We start from the raw sequence: 25,318 nt of genomic DNA on the forward strand, positions 1-25,318 counted from the left end.
TGGAGATATATTTTGTTTATGGGTCTAAAGACTCACTATTGTTATGACCACTTATCTTTAATTTATCTATAGATTACATACAATCTTATGTTAATAGATTTGTAATTTTGGATATCATTCCTGTATCAGATATAAGTTTTGCAAAATTCTGTCCATGACTGCAACTTGTCTTTTCATTCTCTTAACTGTATCTTTTACAGAGAAGTACTTTGTAATTTTAATGACATGCTATTTACCAATTTTCTATTTCATAGATTCTGCTTTTAGTATTGTATCTAAAAAGTTATTACCAACCCCAAGGTTACCTAGATTTTCTCATGTGTTTTCTTCTAGGAGTTTTATATTACATTTCTGCAATATTACAGGGTTGTGGGTTAATTTCTGTTAAAGGTGTAAGATCTGTATCTAGATTCTTTTTATTTTTGTTTTTCATATTTATGTCCAATTGTTTCAACATTATGTGTTGAGATAGATTTTTTAGCATAATGTATCAGAATCAAGTGGGGTTCATTCCAGGGGCACAAGGATGCTTTAACTTATGCAAATCACTCAATATCATATACCACATTAATAAAGGATAAAAATCCTATGGTCATACCAATAGATGCAGAAAAAACACTTATTAAGATGTAACATTAATTTATGATTAAAAAACTCAATAAAATTGGTATTGAAGAAAACTACTTCAATATAATCAAGGCCATATATGACAAAGCTTCAGCTAATATCATACTCAATGGTGAAAAACTGAAAGGTTTTCTTCTAAGATCAGGAACAAGAGAGGATATCCACTTTCACCACTTTTATTCATCATAGTACTGGGGGTCCTAGCCACAGCCATCAGCCAAGAGCAAGGAATAAAAAAACATCCAAATTGGGAATAAAGAAGTAAAATGGTCACTTTTTGCAGATAACATGATTCTTTATATAGAAAATCCTAAAGACTCCATAAAAAAAAAAAAAAAAAACATTAGAAGCAATGAACAAATACAGTAAAGTTTCAGGATACAAAATTAATATACAAAACTCCACTGTATTCCTCTATAATAACAATGAAATTACAGAAAAACAAATGGAGAAAATAATTTATTCTGCAATTGCAATAAAAATAATAAAATACTTAAGAATAAATTTAACATAGAATATAAAGGATCAACATACTGAAAACTACAAAAGCATTATTAAAAGAGATTGAAAAAGACACTATGAAATGGAAAGATCTTCAATGTTCATGGACTAGAAGAATCAACATAGTTAAAATGTCCACATTACCCAAAACAATATACAGATTTAATACAATTCCCATCAAAATCCCAATGACATTTTTTAGAAAAAGAGAACAAAAAAAATCACCAGATCTGTACAGAACAATTTAAAGACCCCAAATAGCCAAACAATCCTAAAAAAAAAAGAAAAAAAAAGAACAAAGCCAGAGGCATCACACTCCCTGATTTCAAATTTTACCACAGTACTCAAAACAGCATGGTATTGGCAGGAAAACAGACACAGACAAATGGAACAGAATTGAGAGCCCAGAAATAAACCCACAGGTATATGTGCAAATAATTTTCCATAAAGGAGCCAAAAACATTCAATGGAAAAAAGAAATCTCTTCAATAAATCATGCTGGGAGCCCTAATCAGTGTGGCTCAGGTGGTTGGGTGTCATCTCAAAGCAAAAGGTCACCACTTCGATTCCTAGTCAGGGCCCATTCCTGTACTGTGGGTTCAGTTTCCAGCTGGGGAGCATGTAAGAGGCAACTGATAGATATTTCTCTCTCAAATAGTTGTTTTTCTGCTGCTCTCTCTTCCTCCCTTCAATTCTTTCAAAAAATACATAAATAAAATCTTTTAAAAAATAAAAATAAATATAAATGATGCTTGAAAGATTAGAAAGCTACATGCAAAAGAATGAAACTAGACTGTTGTTTGTCCCCATACACAAAAAACAGCTTAAAGACAGATCAAAGACTTAAATATAAGATCTGAAACAATAAATTACATAGAAGAAAACATAGGTACTGAATTTATTGACATTGGTCTTAGAGATTTCATGAATTTGACCCCAAAGGCAAAGGAAGTAAAGGCAAAAATGCATGATTGAGACTATGTCAAACTAAAACCTTGGCACCACGAAGAGACTACTAATAAAACAAAAAGGTAACCAACAGAATGGGAGATGATATTTGCAAACAAACAAAACCTCTGACAAAGAATTAATATTCAAAACATATAAATAACTCATATAACTCAACACTGAACAAATGATCCAATTAAATATTGAGCACACACTTATCCCAAGAAGACATACAAATGGTCAACACATATATAAAAAATTAGTCAATTTTACTGGCTGTTAGGAAAATGCAAATCAAAACTACAATGAGATACCACCTCATACCTGTTAGAATGGCTATTATCAACAAAACAAGCAATAACAAGTGTTGGAGAGGTTGTGCAAAGAAAGGAACCCTCATTCACTAATGATGGAAGAGTAAACTGGTACCACCACTATGGGAAACAGTATGGAGGCTTCCCCCCAAATTAAAAATGCAGTTACCATATGACCCAGCTATTTCTATCTGGGTTACCTATTCAAAAATTTTGAAAACATTTATTCACAAAGATATATACACCCCTGTGTTCATTTTATTATTTTTCATGGTGGCCAAAACATGGAAATAACCAAATTGTCCTTCACTAGATTATTGGATAAAGAAGACATGGTATATATATACAATGGAATAGTACTCAGCCATAATAATATATGTAATACTGCCATTTGCAACACCATGGATTGATTTTGAGACTATTGTGCTAAGAGAAATAAGTCAGACAGGAAAAGTGAAAACGCATGTGATTTCACTCATATATGAAATATAAAACTTAAAGTAATAAATGACCAAACCAAAAATGAATAAATAAACAAAAACTCATAAAAACAGACAACAATATGGTGGTTACCAGAAAGAAGGGGTGTAGAGAGATAGCAGAAGGTAAGGAGGTCAAATATATGGTGATGAAAGAAGTTTTGAGTTTGAATGGTGGACACACAATGCAATATGCAGGTCATGTATCATAGAAATGTACAACTGAAACCTGTATAATCTTATTAACCAATGTCACCCCAATAATTGTAATTTAAAAATAAAAATTAAAAAGGACAAAAAAGAAAAGGCTTTTGTTTTTCTCCTTTGTCAAATATCAGTTGACTACATTTGTTTTGGTCTAGTCTGGGCTCTCTATTCTGATCTATTGATCTATTCTTTCATCAATACTATAATGTTTTATGATAGCTTGATAATAAGTGTTAAAATCAGGTAGTTTCAGACTTTTAATTTTGTTCTTCTCTTTCAATATTATATTGAATATTCAAAGTCTTTTTTATATAAATCTTAAAATCAGTTTCTAGATATACACAAAATAATTTGCTGGGATTTTGATTGATTAGGATTTCATTAAATGTATAGATCAAGTTGGAAAGGACTGATATCTTCACAGTCCATGAAGGAACTGAGTCTTCCTCTCCATGACATGAAATATTTTCCATTTACATAGCACTTCTTTGATTTTTTTTTAATTTGCAGTTTTCCTCATGTAGAGCTTTTACATATTGATACCTAAGTATTTCACATTTCGATGCTAATGTAAATGATATTTTTCCACTTTTATTTATTTTTAAATCATATTTTATTGATTATGCTATTACAATTGTCCTGATTTTCCCCCTTATTCACCCACCACCCAGCACCCCCACTCCCTCAGGCAATCCTCCCTACATGTTCATGTTCGTTGCTGATGCATATAGGTTCTTTGGCTACTCCTTTTCCTATACTGTACTTTGGCTATCCCCATGGCTATTCTATAACTACATATTTGTATTTCTTAATTCCTTCATTTCTTCACCAAATCCTCCATAGTACCTCCTGTTTGGCAACCATCAAAACACTCTCCATATCAATGATTCTGTTTCTGTTCTTCATGTTTGCTAGTTTGTTTTTAAAATTCAATTGTTGATATATATGTATTTATTGCCATTTTATTGCTCATAGTTTAGATCTTCTTTTTCTTAAATAAGTCCCTTTAATATTTCATGTAATAATGATTTGGTGATGATGAACTCCTTTAGTTTTTTCTTGTCTGGGAAGCTCTTTATCTGCCCATCAATTCTAAATGACAGCTTTGCTGGTTAGAGAAATCTTGACTGTAGCTCCCTGCTTCTCATGACTTTGAATATTTCTTACCAATCCCTTTTAACGTGTAAAGTTTCTTTCAAGGAATCAGTTGATAGTCATATAGGGACTCATTTTGGAGGTAATAACTTCTTTTCCCTTGCTGCTTTTAAAATTTTCCCTTTATATCTAACTTTTGGCATTTTAATTATGATGTGTCTTAGAGTGGGCCTCTTTGCATTTATCTTTTTTGGGACTCTGTGCTTCCTGGACTTGCATGTCTATTTCCTTCACCTGATTAGGGAAGTTTACTTTCATTATTTTTGCAAATAGATTTCCAATTTCTTACCCTTTCTCTTCTCCTTCTTTTCCTTATGATGTGAATCTTGGAATGCTTTCAGTTGTCCCACAGGCTGCTTATACTATCCTCATTTTTTGGATTATTTTTTCCTCATCTTGTTCTGATTGGTTGCTTTTTTTCCTAGTTATGTTCCACATTATTTATATGATTATTGGCTTCATCCACTTCACTGTTGTTTTCCTGTAAGTTGTTCTTTATTTCAATTAGTGTATCCTTCATTTCTAACCGGATTTTTTTTATGCTGTTGAGGTCCTCACTAAGTTCTCTGAGCATCCATATAATCAGTGTTTTGAACTCTGCATCTGAGAGATTGCTTATATCCATTTTGTTTAGCTCTTTTTCTGGATTTTTAATCTGTTCTTTCTTTTGAGCCATGTTTCTTTGTTTCCTCATTTTGGCAGCTTCCTTGTGTTTGTTTCTATGCGTTAGATAAAGCTGCTTTGACACTGTATCTTGGTAATGTGGCCTAATGTTATAGGTGTCCTGGAGGATCCAGTGGCACAGCTTCGCCTATCACCCAATCTGGGTACTCAAGATACTCCTTTTGTGAGTATACCCTTCTTTTGTAGTTGAGCCTTGATTGCTGTTGGCTGGTAAATGGGATGGATTTAGTTAGTTCTTTCAGCTGTGAGGACTGGCTATGACCACTGACCATCAACCTAAGCCATCCATGGAGAATCAGCTGTTCATGGACAGGGTGGTGGTTCTCTAATATGGTCTGTAGCTGCCCACACAGAGGACAGGCTCTGGGCTTTCATGGATCACATAGGGGAAGGTCATCCCCACCCTGTGTTTTGCCTGGGGCCACCCTGCCTGAGCTATAAAGCAATCTTACATGGCTGCTCTTTGAGCTGGGCTTGGAGATTCCCACGAGTAGCCAAGATGTGAATCTGTGAATCAAGGCTGGCTGCTGCTGGTGCCAGGCCTGGGGCTCACTGAGGTCTGCTGTTGCTTGTTTGAGAGGATTTATGAAGTGTGAAACATGAGCCAAAACCAGCCATTAACATGGAAAAACAGCTTGGGTGGGCCTATAAACTGAGTTGGGTGGAGTATCTGGGGATCTCCAAGGTGGGACAAACAGCATTAGCAAGGTTGATGCAGACTCAGATATGGTACCAGCTTGCTGGCTTCATGCATCTGTGTGGGGAGGGTTCAGAATAGGGATAATGGCCTCAGCTCCCCTTGATGCTGGGCACTTCAGTTTCTCCCTGTATGCCACTGGTACCTTTCAAGCTGCTATCCCAGTGCTGGAACTCAGAGGGAGTGAGTATGAGTAGATGAGTCTGCCTGTGTGTTCTCCAAGAGGGTTCACATACTGCTTGGTACTCAAGCAGTTTCTTCCACCAACTCAATCCCCACTGGTTTTTGCATCCAGAAGTTGTATGGACTTATCTGCCTGGTGCTGGAACTCTGAGCTAGGAGGCCTGGTGGTGGGGCTGGGACTCCTTGCTCATGAGATATCTTTTCTGAATTTTTATCCATCACATGTGGGTGTGGGACCAGTCTCTTCTGCATCTGTGCCACTCCTACTAGTCTGGATGGATGAGGTTTTTTTAATTCTTTAGTTGTCAAACTTCCATTCAACTCAATTTCTGATGGTTCTGAGTGATGGTTTTTCTATATTTTAGCTGTAATTTTGACATGGTTGTGTGAAGAGGTGAGCCATGTCTGCCTATACCACCATCTTTTCCAGAACTCCTATGTTCTTTTTATTTTAAATTTCAATTGTTTGCTGCTGATATATTAAAAAATGATTGATTGTTTTGCCTATTTACCTTATATCCTGCAACCTTGCTATAATCACTTATTAGTTCTGTGAGGTTTTTTGATGATTGTTATAGGCTTTCTATTTAAACAATTATGTCATCTGGGAACAAATACAATGCTACATTTTCCTTCCCAGTATGTAATCCTTACACTTACATTTTTCCTTCTTTTTTAAGTATTTTTATTGATTATACTATTACAGTTTTCCCAGTTTTTCCCCCTTTAGGCCCCCTCTGCCCTGCCTCCCAACCTTCCAGCATTCCACCTCCCTTAGTTCATGTCCATGGGTTATACATATAAGTTCTTTGAGTCCTCTGTTTCCTATACCATTTTTTATCTCTCCTTGTCTATTTTATGCCTACTAATTATACTTCTTCCCTATACCTTTTCCCCCATTCCTCTCCTCCCCCTCCCAACTGAAACCCTCCATGTGATGTCCTCCATTTCTCTGATTCTGTTCCTATTCAGGTTGTTTGCTTAGTTTTTGTTTTCATTGCTTTTCTTTTTTTTAGGTTCACTTGTTGATGGTTGTTAGTTTGCTGTCATTTTACTGTTCATATTTTTGATCATCTTCTTTTTTTTAGATTAGTGCCTTTAACATGTCATATAACAAGGGCTTGGTGATGATGAACTCCTTTAACTTGACCTTATCTGGGAAGCACTTTATCTGCCCTTCCATTCTAAATGAAAACTTTGCTGGATAGAGGTTCTTGGATGTGGGTCCTTGCCTTTCATGACTTTGAATACTTCTTTCCAGCCCCTTCTTGCCTGCAAGATTTCTTTTGAGAAAGCAGCTGATAGCCTTAAGGGCAATCCTTTGTAGGCAACTCTCTCCTTTTCTTTTGCTGCTTTTAGGATTCTCTCTTTATCTTAAATCTTGGGTAACTTAACGATGATGTGCCTTAGTGTGCTCCTCTTAGGGTCCATCTTCTTTGGGACTCTCTGGGCTTCCTAGACTTCCTAGAAGTCTATTTCCTTCACCAGATTGGGGAAGTTTTCCTTCATTATTTGTTCAAATAACTTTTTAATTTCTTGCTGTTGTTCTTCTCCTTCTGGCACCCCTATAATTGAGATATTGGAACCTTTCAGGTTGTCCCAGAGGTTTGTAAATCTCTCTTCACTGTTTTGAATTCTTGTTCCTTCATTCTGTTCCAGTTGGATTTTAATTTTTCCTTTTGTTCCAAATCATTGCTTTTAGGCCTGGTTTCCTTCCTGTCACTGTTGGTTCCCTGAATATTTTGCTTTATTTCAGTTTGGGTGTCTTTCATTTGCTTTTTTCATTTTTTGACTAAGCTCCATCAGATCTGTGAGCATTTTGATTACCAAGGTATTAAATTCTCTATCAGTTAGGTTGGCTATTTCCTCATTGCTTAGTTCTCTTTTTGAGGTTTTGCTCTGTTCTTTCATTTGGGCCATATTTCTTTATCTTGACACAGCTGATAAGTTGTAAGGGGACAGGGCCTTAGGTAATCTCGTGAGCAGGACAACCCTCTTTGCTGAATTGTGGCACTGCCTGTTGGGAAGGGGCCAGAAAAGGAACAATGCAGCTTGCCTGCTCATCTCTAACACACTTACCAATGGACTCTGGTGTGAGACTGGGAGTTTCTCCCACTACGGCAACTGCCATAGTCCATAGTCAGCTCTGAATCTCTGTTTCCCCTTAAGTTATCTGTGCCTGCACAGCCCACAGTCTCACCTCAGCCAGCCTTACCTGCCTGGTCTACTGCTTTGCCTCCATTTTTCTAAGCTGGCCAGAGGGGTTTGCTGCCTTACCAGTCTTGTTGTTCTGATTGATCTTTTCTTTAATTCCTTGGTTGTCAGAGTTCCATGCAGTTTTATTTTCTGGTGCTTTTGGTCATTTATTAATTTTAGATTGGTCGTTATCCTCATTTTGGTTGTGCGAGGAAATGAAGGGTTTCTACCTATGCCTCCATCTAGGCCAGAAATCACCAGGTTACTTTCTTCTTATTGAATTAATTGGGACTTCCAGTATGATGTTAATAGAAGTGGTGAGAAGGGATATCTTTGTTTCTCATTTTAGCAGGAAAGTATTTAGTTTTTCACTATTAAATACAATGTCAACTATAAGTATTTTATAGAAGTTTATTCATGTTGAGGAAATCTTATTCCTCACTTGTTTATGGTTTTTATTATCATAGGCATTAAATATTGCCAAAAGTTTTTCTTATTTTATTGATATTATATGATTTTTCTTCTTTAGTTTGTTGATGTGATGTTTTTTACATTAATAGATTTTCAAATAAACTCTCTTTCAATGAACAGACATTTTATTTTTGGTCAAGTTTTATTGATTTTTTTCTTTACAGTTATGCTTTTTATATCCTATCTAGGCTTCCTTTTAATGGGATTCTTTCATTTTTAGAGGATAAAATCTCATTAAATAGGGTAGGACTTTTTAACAATAATGTTTTGGAGCCATGTGACAACATGGATGGATCTTGAGAATATTATGCTAAGTGAAATAAGTCAGGAAAAAGCTAAGAACTATATGATATCAATCATGTTTGGCATAAAACTGAAACTCATAGACACAGACTGACAGAGCATGGTGGTTACCAGAGGGAAGGGAGTGGGGGTAGTAAAGGGTAAATTGGGTCAATTATATGGTGACAGAAGATGATTTGACTTTAAGTGGTGGGCACCCAATCCAATATACAGATCATGTATTATAAAAATCTACACCTGAAACCTATATGACCCTATGAGCCAATGTCACTCCAATAAATTGAATACAATTTTAAAATTATGCAGAATGAACTATTTTATAAGCCATTATAACAAACAACTATAGAAACTGAAAAGAAACAAGGCACTGTTATTAAACTATAGAACCTCTGGCAAAGCAATTGGTGAATTTTTATTTTATTAACCCTTTAAAGTTCACCTTAGTTTAGCATAATATCATCCTGGTTGAGAAGAAAACTAGGCCCAAAATCCAGCATCCTTTCAGTCAACAGGCAGCACGTAGAGAGAGGGCACAATTTTCTAATCAACAAAAGATACCATCTCTGATATAAAGCTGCTGGTGAAACTGCATCATCTCTGAAGGTGCTTATTGAAGACTTTCAAAAACCAATTGTCTGGGTTATGGCTTCTTTAAATCTTAACTTCAAAACCAATGCAGATTACAGCAGTTCTGCTAGAATACTTGTTTTGAAAAAGTGATATTTTACATTATGAAAGATACACTGGGAAACAATGTGAACAAAATGTAAATTTTGTATTTGCAAATGTATGATTTATACTTCCAGAAACAATAGGTAAATGCAGGAAATACACCTAACTAAACTGAGTCACATAAAGTATATACAAAATGTACACACAAATCCTCAGTTACCTACATCAGTTCACCACATGTATGAAGCACCATACCCATTTAGATATGATATTATAATATCTCAACCAATTCCAGATAATCTTCTTTCCACCATTTATAATAACCTACAAGCTTCAACTCTCTGACACCCACATTCCCGAGCAAACTTTAGCTTTTGTCCATTGTAAAGTACCCTATTTATGGTCATAGTTATATATTTCTTAAACACATGAAACTATGCCATTGTCTTATTAGGGTTTTTTATTGTATTTATTTGTGTTTTTGAATGTTGCACCCTTCATCCCATTTTCTTCATAGCACTTGTGGTTTTCATGTATAAATTTATTTGCATAATGTACTGATTTTTAAGAACATCTATAATCTATGTTATATTGGAGGAGAACTGATGTATTTAGTTCCACCCATGAAGAAACTATATCCCAAACATAATCCAAATCTAACATAGAAGAAATTATCACCAGGAAGGAAAGCAGAGGTGAGAATGATTTACTAAGTATATAGCACTACTCCTGTCTGGAGGGAGTGGAAGGGAGAAAGTTACCTTCCACTCACTTTTGCTTCCCATTGTCCTGTTCATTCTCTAAAACTTGTCTTGTTGCTGTCTCAGGACTATGCTCGTGATTCATCCTTGGCATTGATTCCTCTATTTGATATGATGGTGAGATATGTATGTCCTTTTTCCTGTTCTAGGGTCCAAGGACAGGAACTCTTCATTTTCTGTTAAAACTTGTTTCAAGATATAGATCATTAAGAATGCTTTGTGTGAAATTAGAAGGGCTCAGGCTGCAAATTAAGGGTATGAAATTGTTTTGGGTGAACAGGATAAAAATACTTGTTAAATAAAAAGTGAGTGTTTATGTTTAAAATCCAAGTGTGGATGGTGTCCTTTGCTGTGCAAACCATTTTTATTTTGATGTAGTCCCTTTTGCTTATTTTTTTCTCTTTAGTTTCCCTTGCCTGAAGAGATCCATTCAATAAAATACTCCTGCTAGCAATCTCTGAGATTTTACTGCCGCTGTTTTCTTCTAGGATTTTTATGTTTTGGATCTAATATTTAAATCTGTAATCCATTTTAAATTTATTTTTGTGTGTGTGGTAAGAAGTTGGTCTAGTTTCAATTTTCTGCACATATCTGTCCAATTTTCTTAATATAATTTACTGAATAAAATATCTTTCACATATTGTATGTGTTTAATTCCTCTGTCAAATATTATTGTAAACATGTGGGTTTATTTTTGGGCTCTCTATTCTGTTCCATTGATCTATGTGTCTGGGTTTATTTTTTTCTAATACCATGCTGATTCGATTACTATGGCTTTATAATATAGTTTGATATTAAATTCGAGTAGTGTGATTCCTCCAACTTTGTTTTTCTTCCTCAAGAATGCTGTTGCTATTCAGATCTTTTGTGGTTCCATATAAATTTTTGAAATAATTTGTTCTAGTTCTGTGAAATAAATCATTGGTATCTTGATAGGAATTTCATTGAATCTATAGATTGTTTTGGGTAGTATGGACATTTTTCTGAAGACAGGTCTTTTACATCCTTGGTTAGATTTATTCCTAGGCATTTTATTCTCTTTGAAACAATTATGAATGGGATTTTTTTCTTAATTTCCCTTTCTGAAAGACAACCAACCGAATGGAAGAACATATTTGCCAATAAATCTGATAAGGGGTTAATATTAAAAATTTTTAAAGAACTTATAAAACTTGACACCAAAAAAAACAACCCACAAACAACCCAATTAAAAATTGGGTAAAGGACCTGAATAAACACTTCTTCAAAGAAGTCATACAGATAGTCAATAGGCATGTGAAAAGATGTTCAATATCACTAATCATCAAAATAATGCAAATTAAAACCACAATAAGATGTCACTTCACACCAATTATAATGGCTATCAATAAATCGACAAACAACAGGTGCTGGTGAGGATGTGGAGAAGCAACAAAATTGCTTCCGCATTTTTCTGTGAATTGACTATTCCCAAAGCTTGGAACATCATCCCCAAGGATACTAAATGTCTCCCTCCCTTATCTTCTAGGAATCTTCATTCAGATGACTCTTTCTTAATAAACCCTACCCCTACTATACTATTTTAAAATTTCAACCCCATACCCCTGGTTGTTTTCTTTTTACTGTAAGTTAAATTTCCATCTTTCACATTCTAGAATATAAACTGTAAATCGGAAGGGATCTTTATGTGTTTTTTTGACTGATGTGTTGAAAGGGCTTAGAATAGTTCCAAGAATATAGTGGGTGCTCAACAAATACTACTGAATGAATGAGACATTTAATCAACAGTTCACAATTATTCTACTATTTCAGTGGCATATTTCTAATGATTTCAAGTTTACTAAACAACATAAAAGTTTTAAAGCTAGAAGGATGATGAAATGGAAAGCATTTTTTTGAGCATTCTAACTTTCAAGAAAGCCCAAGTAAAATGCTAAAACTATGATTTTCATAATGAAAATGCTCAAATAGGAACCATTTACAAAACAGAGTAAATATGTAAATCTATATGTATTGTTAAGATTACATGTGATAAGAACAGGTATAGATTGTTCTTTTAAATTTGAATTACCAGAAGATGCTTATTTTTATTTGTGATGGTCTTCCTTCCTCATTGTATTAAATACAAAGCTAAATTGATTATAATAATATTGATTCTGTACTTAGGAAAAAGGAAGAAAAACTTTTAGCCTGTGTTTTTCCCTTGGGATTCTACAATACTATTTAAAACAGTATGGCAGAGAAGTGAGCATGACTATAATTACAGTAGAACATGCTACCAATTCAACTATTGATTTTACTTCATTTGCCATCCTTTAATATACTGTATACTTTTTCATCCATTCTACAAGTGTTTAGTGTAGAATTTCATATTTATAAATTCCTTTAAATATTTAATGCCTCTCTACTGAGGCTATTAAATAAAATTGCTTCTAATAAACTAAAATAATCAGCATTGTACCAAAAATTTAGGAAAAATATATAGATAGATCAAACCTTATACAAGGATTTTTAGAAAGTACAAAACCATGTACTTAAATATTAAATATGTCAAATTATATGTAGTAATTATAATTTGTGGATTAATATAATAGAAACTCTGTGTAATGGTACTGATATAGTTCAGCAGTATATAGTGAAATGCAACTCATATATGCAGGTAATATGAAAAGTGAAATGAAAATTTATGTGATTTAATAAGTGTATTATTGAGCAACATATAAAAATTTAACAAGAGAAAGCTTGGCTTTATTTGTATGTGACACTAATATTTCAAAACTTTTATTTGAAACATAAATTATACTGCTTTATATAAGGGTTCTAGTTCTCTTGACTAGTATACTCACACTATTTTAGAGAAGTAGAAGATAATGAACAATTAAACTAAAGATCAATATAAATATTGCCCACATACTTAGGTATGTGTGTATGTGTTATAGGTTATGGATCAAGCTTACAACCACTGATGTCATGTAATTTTAAGTATTAAATGAACAAAGCTGCCATATATTGCTAAGGAAGTTGGTAATGACATTTAGTCGTTTGTTAAAAATTGCAAGCTGGAAAATATGAAATATGTGTTGCTGTGTTATCCAACCATGCCTCTTTGGCTTTATCTGCAGGTTGTTTTCTTGACCTATGAAGGCATCGGGAAATGACCACTAGTGCTAGAAACCCAAATGATGGAAATATTGGTGCCATCCAGACTCTCTCAGCTGCTAATGTCCAATCTCATTCCAGAAGAGCCGTCACTATAAAGTTAGGTCAGCATGGCAGCAGAAATCTATAAATACAGTGCCTATGTCATATCCTATCATCTCAGGAAGGAGCATGCACCATGCCTTTTCAAAAGAGGTTTCCATATGCTGTAAAGACATGTGTGATAAATTAAGCACTTCTTTCTAGACACTGAAAACATAATAATGATATAATTAATTACAGTCATCTTGTTAAAATTGTGCAGAAAAAATTACACCTTTTTCTATTAGCATGAAATATAAGTGTCAAATCCCCTATGAAAACCCTGATCAATAAAACAATAATAATTGTGTTGTTAAAAGCAGACATCAAAAGGTGTTCATGGCAACATATTTTAAAGGTTAGAAACCCTTTTAAAATAAACGGATTTCATCTTTACACTATGTCATCTAAATCATTACTGTGTTTGTGTATACAATTATAATCAGACGATAAATTGCAGCTATTGAATGGATTAAGTCTGCACTTCTTGACCTCATAAATCTGAGATTGTCATAGCTTTAGAAAATGCTTGTGTAACAATCAGTTGATTACATGGCATGAGCAGCTGCATGCATGTTAACTGGAAAATATGAAAGGGAAAGGGTAACACAGAGTTCAATGGCAGAACTTTATAACATATTTGACACTTTCTTTTTAACACTTTCAACCCTATCCTTCAGAATGTGCCTTATGTTTTAGTAGGTTTACACATTTAATAGCAGGATGTTAAGAAAGTTTAAACTAATAAAATGGGAACCAACTGAAATGTCAATATTCATTAAGATTTCCTGAAAATATTCATTTATGCTTAATCATTATATTTGAGAAAGCCTTAACAGCATAATGAAGAAAAGTGTGGTGGTGAGAAATACTTCATAGTACACTCAAATTAGTGATTTAGCACAAAAAATAACCTTTGTCAATCCAAAATGACATTCTGTTTCTGAGTACCATTTCTCCCCATGTGCCAGGACACTTCAACACAACTCACTTGGTATTTACAATATAAAGGAAATGAATCAAAGATGTTTTGCATTATTAAAAATTTTTAATATTACCACTAATGAAAATAAAATATTTAAAATATCAATATAATGTTAGTTTTGGGGGCAGGCTACACCCAAATCTGCTATGTTATGCTTAATTCATGAGACAATATGTCCATTTTATATCTTCTTGGGAAAATTGGTCTTCACCCAAATTTATCTATTTGTGTATAGCTTCCACCTTCAAAAATTTATATAGAATATTACCTAATTTTGAAAATCTCATATATAAAAATGGTCTTAATCAAAGATTCAAAGAGAATTAGATTATTAATAATTAAATATTTTCATTTACTTTAATTTTCTCAGATAAAAGGAACTAAAGCATACTTTAAGATTTAGTTAGGGATTTACAGCCTGCTCATAAAAGTGGCATTTTTCTCATTTTGCATAAAAAGTCAGAGCATAGAATAGCTAAATAAATAATCCCAAGGTCACAACAAAAGGTGACTCAGGGCCCACTCAAAAGAGAATCCTCAAATTCAAGCTCCTGAGGAATAATTGACATTTTATAAGTGGATTTAAAAACATTTTATGATTAAATTACAATGAAAATAAAACCTCTTGTTCAAAAGGCATTCTAGTGTGGAAAAATTAAAAAGTGATCTATGAAAGGCACTCAATTATGCACTCCCACCAGCTTTCAGAATGCAGTGGAAGGGAATGTCCACATCCTAGAAGAGATGGCATTGTTTGCTTCCATGAATTCTGACCCAGACAGTCAATTATTACATACACTTGCATAGATGTCTCATGCCTCATTCTTCTCATGTCAAATGTATACAGATTGCAACTTCATTTCATGTTGAAATTGACAGTTTTGTTAGATAATGCCAAGGAGCCCAATGTTGTAGACTTTCTTAACTACAAAGAGCTACTTAATATTATTACCTTATGATATAGTTAAGAGTTGAGCGTCAATGTTTGCATTAGATAATGTATTTAACATTGTATCACTTCACCTTTCAAGCAAAAAACTGCAATGGAATTGTCATTGTCATCAACAACCAGATTAGAAATTAAGAGATTACATGTATTGTCCAAGGTCCCAGAGCTAGAGGATGGCATATATAGTCAGAAGAACCAGATCTCTGAATTTCCAGAACTCAGGTTCTTAACCACTGGGCAATTCTTCCACCAGACTTTGCCAGACTTCCCCAGCTGAAATTGACTTCTCAGAGTGGGACTTCTGAATCTTAACAATTAAAGCCTCTCAACAGGCTGCTTAATAAGAGCTCTGCTTTAAAAGTGAAAACTTTAATCCAAAATTTTGATCTAAAAACAACTCATAACATAGAATAGCATGACTGGTTTTATTTTTTCAACTTCATCAACTTGACTAGCTGTATGATAAAATATAGCTAGTCCAGTTTTCAGTGTTTATGAGAACTTCATTTAGGTAAAAAATACCATTGATTAAAGTTTATCATTTTAGTAAAAAACAGTGTTTTTCAGATGAGTAGTGAAAGCAATCAAATAACTGCAGTGGGGAATGTTCCCTTTAAAAAAGTACCATACTTGTAGCCACAGAACAATTATAAGGGACTTACTCAAAACTGTCAAATCAGTCTGTTGTTTCCTTTGGTGTATTTGAGAGAGGCATGCAATGCATTAAATCAGTGGTTAACTACTTTAAGTAAATATGTCAAATGAAAATAATAACATTTGAGTTATTTGATTTCTACAATTCTATGATGTCAATACAACTTTGCTTAACTTTATTTTTTCTTAACTCAGTTCATGAAAGGTTTTATACCATGTTCCCCTTACTCTCTGGGTTCCTAACTCATTTTTTCTGATTTTTGACTGTGTTCATCTCCACAATAGAGGGCCTTTGGACATCTCCCTTGCCTGAAATACATGTTTTCCCACTCCCTTCCCCCACCTGTCTCAGTTTCAGTATGTCTTTCAGATCTCAGTTCAGTGGTCCCTTTCCTGAGCAGGAGTCCCTGACTTCAGTGACTAGGTCGACAGCCTCTATCTATGCTACTGGAACTACACAGTTGAGTTACAGATTTATTGGTGTGATTCATGATCAATGCCTCTTTTCCAGTGGCTTGTAAACTCTGCATACAGAGAAAGTATCTGCTCCTGCTTATCATTCACTCAGTGTTTAGCACAGTTCCTGCTATAGATCAGGTAGTTAATGAGATCATACCTAGCTGATTAAGCCAGAGATTGGAGACATTTGGGAGTAAAAAGGTGAGTGCACTGGTTTATAACCAATTTTATTGAGGTGTAATTCACATCAAATAAAATGCACCAATTTTTAAGTGTATAGTTCAATAAGTTTTTAATATATTGGTTTTTGATTCATTGCTTCTTTCTAATACTGAGCTATAACACAATAGGCAAATCTTTGTCCCTGGATTTTAGATTCTTCATCTGTAATAAAGGATGAGGCTGGTCCTAAAACACCTGCCTCTACCAGGATTCCAGTTTTGTCCAAGCCATCTGCACATGAAAATACATTTACAGATACATGTTCTTAAAAGGGTAAATATGTCTTTGGAAAGTTGTCAAAAGATAGCATCAGCCCACCTTATGTTGGTAGTTTTTGCTTATACACCTTTTCTTAATTTAACAAATTTGAATTTTCAAGTTACCCCAACTTTGAAAAATAAAGATTTGTCCCCCATACAATAGTCTGTCTTTTGAATACATGGTTTCATGTCTTTGCCAACATTTTCATATCCCAGCAGACCCACAGAGAAAGGGGGAAAAAAGAGAGGACAAGCAGAGGGGACTTACAAAAACCGCAACCACAGGGGTAGGTATTTCAATAAAATAGAGGCTCTCTATTTTTAGCTGAGATATACCCAGCTGTAAATACTTAGGACATTGATTCACAAATGAAGCTCTTGCATTGGGAATTTGAAGCTAAATATTTTTAAATGCTCTAACTCACACCTAAAAAATATTTTATAAATGAAGCAATATTCTTCTAGAGATTGTTTTCCCTATATTTTTTAATTAAACCTTTATATCTGAATCTGCTTATTTCTACTAGCATCTAGATTTATCATGACCATATATTTTTGGTATTTTAGGGGAGTATGGCCAAAAAAGTATAAAAATCATTTACACAAGTAATTAATATTAAAATATTTCCAATAATTTTTATGTTAAAAATGTAATAATGAAAATTTAATAAGTATGTATTTAATAAATAAATTTTAATAAAATAAAATTTTAATAAATAAGTAAAAATTAATACTATTTAAAAAAAACAAATGGAACAGAGGCCTTATAATGAAAGCAGTAGTAAGCCAGTTTATTCATTAATACCTTTAGTCTCACTCACAGACAAAATGAATTTTAATGCTTTTATATGTAGTTCTTTGGAGTGATTGTCAACAAAAGCTAAATAATATGCTTCATTACTATATCTCAATTTATCAAATTTGAATATAAAATATTGGGTATAAAAGATAAGAGATTTACACTATCTCATTTACACTACTCTGCCAATTTATATCTCCCCACTTACTACCAATTTTTGATAGATTATTTTTGGCCTCCTAAAGAACATTTTACCTTTAAATAATGTATTTAAACTAATTTCATGCTCATTGACTACTCTCAACATTCTACCATATAAGATGAAAATATTAGTACCCCACTTTTTTCTCTGTTCTCTATGCCATATTTAATTTCCTAATTTATACTCCTAGTTATAGCAGCATATCTCAACTTAAATCTTTACATAATATTCTGTCTTTGATCTATAGCATAGGGAGAATGGGGAAGCCACTAGAAGCCAGTGGCTGGTGCGGTTCTCCAGGGTGATGGGTGTGCCTTTCTTCAACATCTTTGTATCAATTTCTCATGAACTCAGTTTGGAGTAGAATATGCTCTTCAGAGTTACCTTTTTGTTCTGAGCCTTGGTCAAAGGTGAGCATGGATCAAAAACCAAGATTTTCAAAGATGATTCCATCACACTTAGATTACAAGAGTGTATATTTGTCTTTTTTTATTTTTTTATTTTTTAAATACATTTTATTTATTATGCTATTACAGTTGTCCCATTTCCCCCCGCCCCTTTATTCCTCTCTGTCCTGCACACCACCTCCTACCCGCATTCCTGCCACTTTAGTTCATGGTCATGGGTCATACATATAAGTTTTTTTGCTTCTACATTATGTATACTACTCTTAACCTCCTCCTGTCTATTTTCTACCTACCATTTATGCTACTTATTCTCTGTACCTTCCCCCCTCCACCTCCCACTCCCCTACTGATAACCTTCCATGTGATCTCCATTTCTGTGATTCTGTTCCTGTTTTAGTTGTTTGCTTAGTTTCTTTTCTTTTTTTAGGTTCAGTTGTTAATAGCTGTGAGTTTGTTGTCATTTTAGTGTTCATATTTTTTTTTATCTTCTTTTTCTTAGATAAGTCCCCTTAACATTTCATATAACAAGGGCTGGGTGATGAACTCCTTTAACTTGACCTTACCTGGGAAGCACTTTATCTGCCCTTCTATTATAAATGATAGCTTTACTGGATAGAGTAATCTTGGATGTAAGTCTTTGCCTTTCATGACTTTGAATACTTCTTTCCAGCCCCTTCTTGCCTGCAGGATTTCTTTTGAGAAATCAGCTCATAGTCTAATGGGAACTCCTTTGTAGATAACTGTCTCTGTTCCTCTTATTGCTTTTAAGATTCTCTTATCTTTAATCTTGGGTAATGTCATTATGATGTGCCTTGGTGTGTTCCTCCTTAGGTCCAACTTCTTTGGGACCCTCAGAACTTCCTGGAATTCCTGAAAGTCTATTTCCTTCACCAGATTGGGGAAGTTTTCCTTCCTTATTTGTTCAAATAAGTTTTCAATTTCTTGGTCTTCCTCTTCTCCTTATGTCAACCCTATGATTTGTATGTTGGAATGTTTAAAGATGTCTTAGAGGTTCCTAAGCCTTTCATCATTTTTTTTTTTGAATTCTTGTTTCTTTATTCTGTTCTGGTTAAATGTTTATTTCTTCCTTCTGCTCCAAACTGTTGATTTTAGTCCTGGTTTCCTTCCCATCACTGTTGGTTCCCTCTAGATGTTTCTTTATTTCACATAATGTGACCTTCATTGCTGCCTGGGTCTTTTTTTATGCTGTTGAAGTACCCACTGACCTCCTGGAGCATCCTGATAACTAGTGTTTTGAACTGTGCATCTGATAGGTTGGCTGTCGCTTGTATTTTTTCTGGAGCTTTGATCTTTTTTTTTCATTTCGGCCATTTTTTTTTTGTCTCAGCACTCCTGTTACATAGTAAGGGATGGAGCCTTAGGTGTTCACCGGTGTGGGGCAACCAACGTTGCTGTGTTGTGACAATGTATGTGGGAGAGGGGTCCAAGAGGAAACAGTGCCACTTGCTCTGCTCTCTGCTGGTTTTCAGCCACTTCCTTGGCTTCCCACAATCAAATTGGGCCTTTCTGGTGCCTATTCCCAGTGGGTGGGTTTGTGTATATTCCAGAACCCTGTGGGTCTCTCCAACAAATTATCCTGTGAGGCTGGGAGTTTCTCCCGCTGCTGCCTCAACTGCCACAGGTGTTTTCAGTCAGAGGCTTTGAGGCTTTATTTCCCCACACTGGAACCCTGGGTTGCGCAGTTTATCTCACTCCCTAGTTGTTCCTCCCAGTTTATCTGCATGTGAATGTGGGACCACCCAGTCTGTAAGCCACCACCTCACACATTCCCCCAGCTCTGCTGTGCCATGAGTACTCTCTACCCCGCTGCCTGTCTCCACCCCTCCTACAGGTCTGGATGAATGTTTCTTCTTTAACTCCTTAGTTGTCAGACTTCCATAGAGTTCAATTTTCTGTCAGTTCTGGTTGCTTTTTGTTTTTAAATTGGTTGTTGTCCTTGTTTGGTTGTGCAAGGAGGTACAGTGTTTCTACCTACACCTCCATCTTGGCCAGAAGTTTAAGTCTTGAATCACATCTTAGAAGAAGTCTTTAAGGATTTCACAGAAGGTAAATTGTAATGTAATGGTGATGAAATTGTGAAGGGGTTCTGATTAGAGTACTAAGCCTAGGTCAAGTGTAGGAAGGAAGCTGGGGGAATGCCATGTTAGGGACATTCAAATGAGAGCAGGTTTTGTTCTTAAAGAATGACTTTTATCAAAAGTCAAGAGTTGCCCAGATGTGGGGTTTAAACCTAAGAGAGTCACAGTATTCTTCAAATAATCGATTTGGGGATGGAATAAGGGTAGATAAGTTAGGAAGAGTGGAGTGATTAGAGAGGGGAATCTAGAAAAGTGGCTTGAAGAATTTTGTAGGGAAACTGATAGGAGTAATCAAAAGAAGAGTAAATCTTAATTATTCTCAAAGGCCCATATCAAGTGCCACCTTTCCATTAGACTTGTTCTGCCCTCTCCAACTCCTAGGAAAGTGAATATCCTCTTTCTTCCTTTCCATCATCATGGTCATTTGTCTATGGTTGTCTTAGGAGCTGATTCACCCTTTGTTTTGTGTTAGGTTAGTAACAAGTATGAGATATCTGTTCTATTAGATGGTGTCTAATGCCTAATTTATTTTTACTACCTCAATACCTAGCCCAAACACTTGCATGTAGCAGCCATTCACAAAAATTTTAATATAGTTATATGTTTATGCTTAACTAAAAGCAAGTTCTTATTTTCTTTCTTTGTTTATTTCTTTCTTCCCTTCCTCTTTTTCTTCCTTCCATTTTCTTCCTCCATCCTTTGATTTATTTTTCTTTTCTATCAAAGAGGAGGCCTGTGAATACATAGAAAAGGAAAGACAGATCTTTGGATTAGTAGAGATGAAAGATCCTAGAAAAAGAATAAGAATAGAAGTGATAAAGAGAGAAGAAATGTGATCCAGATATTACCAAAAGAAGAAGAAAAAGTAGTAAAAGAAAAAGAAGAAGAGTACTCTGAGGCTAGAGGAGCCAGGCCAGAATATCAACATATCTTAACTGAATAGAATTATGATGCTTTCAATGATGCTTTCCTGGATATAAAGTAGAGGAGTATTTAAATTCCTGCCATTTTTTCATATTAAAGATAGGTTAAAGCCCTGTCTGGCATAGCTCAGTGGATTGAGCATGGGCTGCGAACCAAAGTGTTGCAGGTTCAATTCCCAGTCAGGGTACATGCCTGGGTTGCAGGCCATAACCCCCAGCAACCGCACATTGATGTTTCTCTCTCTCTCTCTCTCTCCCTCCCTTCCCTCTCTACAAATAAATAAATAAAATCTTTTAAAAAAGAATAGATTAAAAAATGAATGAGAATCAAATTACCCTAAATATACTTTATATATCAGTGATTAAGGGATTATATTTGGAGGAATGAAAAGTAGAGGAGGTTAATATAACTTCTCTTTTGGATACCAATAGTCCCTAAAACTACTCTCTATATTCAAACTAGCTGTCAAATTGATGTACAATTTTCCATAGACAATTATTACTATTTCAGTACTATAGTCTTCCCACATATTTGATTAAGGAGAATCTCAAGAACCTAAAAATAATTATGGCATTTATTTCATTTAAAATGAAATAATTAGAGTTGAAATTTCAAGGAATAAACTGCTGGGTACTGGCCAAGCCTTGATCTAAGGTACCTTGGTGAATTAAAAAAGTTTCAGGATCTTGTTTTCATTTTGATAGCTCACAAACATGATTTTACACACTGAGAGTGCAGTGCTCTCTTAAGGATGAACTCATATTACCCATGTTCATAACACATAGGCTTATTTTCCAGAATAATGACATTTCATGTCATACTGAGAAATTTAATTATCAGAGTCTCAGACATTGCTGTCTGTTGCTTGGCACATTATCTCCTTGCAGCAAGCTCTGAGGGAAGGTGAGCTGTAACTGGAGTTTTACCTGATGCTTTTGGAATTAGAGTCAGCAGATAAATGTTCAAAGGTTGTCCGGAATCCAGTAGCAATTGTATAGTGCACCTGTATCTTTGAGTGAAAAATACCTGCCACTAGGACTCCATAGGTCCCAAGACCCAGATATATTTTTTCACTTGTAATTCCCATAGGTCTTATTATACACACCATATTCTTATGTGCTTCTTAGTATCATATTTATATAATCATTTATGTCCACAAAAAAGCATTTCTGTAAGTTATATAATGATCTCCACTTCAGTTTGTAGTAACATTATCTGATGCACACTGGCCCACAGTGTCCACGTCATTATGGATGAAATGAGACATGCACATGAACTACTGATTCTGGTGGAGGAAAAGGGACAGCATGGCTTTTCTCTCAAGGGGAGCAAAACCCATGGCCTCCACCATGGCAGGCCTTTATTGGGTTTCTAAGCCCATTACATGATGGTCCTCATTTACTATGCACAGGTTTGCTTTAGGTGGTTACCTTTTACAGAAAACAAAGGAGCCAATGCTGCTAATCACGTCACAGAAGAGGGATATCTGCAAATGAAAAGGCAAAAGTGGTTGAACTGGTTACACTTATCCTTGGAAGGTTTAGCATGGATTTTAGGAAGTTACTTTTCAGTAAGTGTCCTCAATTCAGGGTGAGGGAGTTTTTAGCAAAAAGCAAGATTCATAGCAGACTAGGCATATTACAGGCCCAATTCCCCATGGGAGAACCTATCTGTGGGTGTGGGTCTTGTGCATCTCTGAGTGGGAGCTAGGCCCATGCCACACAGAAGGGTCTTCTACAATTATCAACATTTCACAGAAAGGGAAACTGAGGCTCAAAGATGTTAAGTGACCTGACCAAAAATCTCACAGATACTAGCATAGGAATCCTTAAATATGGAAACAGAAAGTATAACTTATAGTTTTTATAGTTGCAAGAGTCATGCTCTATGTTTGCTGATAATAGGTTTATGGAAACATAACAAAACTGATATGTTTGAATATTTATAGAAAGTCTTTACTCAATATTTCAGAAATATTTCTTTCAATATTGCATTTCCCTTCATGCATTTAAAACATAACTTTATTTGTTTTTAAAAATTAGGTTTTTAGAAGAATTCCAGTCAAGATGGAGGTATAGATAGACATGCTTCACCTCCTCTTGCAACCACAGAAAGAATTACAACTAGATCTCAAAATAAATAACACCCAGAACCATCAGAAAATTGAGCTGTATAGAAGTCCAACAACCAACGATTAAAGGAAGCCACATTCATCCAGATGGGTAAAAAGGGCAGTCATGGAGACAGGTGGACAGGCATGGAGAGGCGGCAGCAGTGCAGAATGATGGTCCCAGACTCATGTGTGGTGGATAGAAATCAGTAGGAATACCTTGGGAGCAAGTAATCCTAGCCCCAGTCTAGACCACACAGCCCAGGGTTCCAGCACCAGGAAGATAAATCCCCATAACTTTTGGCTCTAAAAACCAGTGGGAGTTGAAGAAGTGCAAGAAACTGCTGGAGTTTCAGGAGATTCCATTTAAAGGGTCTTCACAGACTTAGAACATATGCAAACGCACTGACTCTGGGATTCAACACCAGGGTAACAGCTGTCAGGGCACCAGTAGCACATGGGAAGTGGGAGAAGTAACTGAAAATGTGGTGAGTGCCTGGCAAACCTCCAGAAGCCAGACGGTAGCACTGTCCCCTCTCTGAAACCTCATTCCACACAGAACCACAAAGTGATGAAACGGGGTTGCCCTGCCCTGGTGATTACCTTAGGCTCCACCCCACACAATTTACGGGTGCTTTTTCTACAGTTGGCCACCCTACTAAGACAGCGAGTGAGCTTTACCTAATACACAGAAACAAACACAGGGAAGCTGCCAAGTTGAAGAGACAAAGAAACATGGCCCAAATGAAAGAACAGAACAAAGCCCCAGAAAAAGAACTAAATTAAATAGAGATAACCAACCTCCAATGCAGAGTTCAAAACATTTCGATCACGATGCTCGAATAACTCACTGAGTATGGCAACAACATAAAGGAAGAAATGAAGTTTACACAAAGTGAAATAAAGAAAAATCTACAGGGAACCATCAGTGGATGGGAGGAAGGTGGGATTCAAATAATTGATTAGGAACATAAGGAAGAAAAAAAAGCATTCAACCAGAACAGCAAGAAGAATTAAAAATTAAATGCGTGTGCGCACACACACACACACACACACACACATGGATAGTATAAAGAGCCTCTGGGACATCTCCAAACATATCACCATCCAAATCATGGGGATGCCAGAAGGAGAAGAGGAAGAACAAGAAATTGCAAACTTATTTGAAAAAATAATGAAAGAAAATGTCCATAATTTGACAAAGGAAATAGACATACAAGTCCAGGAAGGACAGATAATACCAATCAAGTTACACCCAAACAGGACCACACTAAGACATATTATAATCAAAATGCCAAAGGTTAAAGATAAAGAGAGAATCTTAAAAGCAGCAAAAGAAAAAAGCTGAGAGTTACCTAAAAGAAATTCCCATTAGACTGTCAGCTGATTTCTCAAAGGAAATTTTGCAGTCAAGAAGAGACTGGAAAGAGATATTCATAGTGATGAAAACCAAGAACCTACAACCTGGATTAGTCTATAAAGCAAAGCTATCATTTAGAATCGAAAGGCAGATAAAGTGCTTCCCAGACAAGGTAAAGCTAAAGGAGTTCATCATCACCAAGCCATTATTACATGAAATGTTAAAGATACTTATTTAACAAAAAGATCAAAACTATGAACATTAAAATGGCAACAAATTCACAACTATCAATAACTGAATCTAAAAAACAAACAGACAAAAACTAACCAGGAACAACCAGAACAGAAACAGAATCATAGATGTAGAGATCATTTGGAGGGTTTTCAGCTGGGAGAGGGAAGGGGTAGAATGAGGCAAATATGCAGGGATTAAGAAGCATAATTGGTAGGCATAAAATAGGGGAATGTTAAG

This window comes from Phyllostomus discolor, chromosome 7 (assembly GCF_004126475.2).
Source record: "Phyllostomus discolor isolate MPI-MPIP mPhyDis1 chromosome 7, mPhyDis1.pri.v3, whole genome shotgun sequence".
In the NCBI taxonomy this organism is placed as follows: Eukaryota; Metazoa; Chordata; class Mammalia; order Chiroptera; family Phyllostomidae; genus Phyllostomus; species Phyllostomus discolor.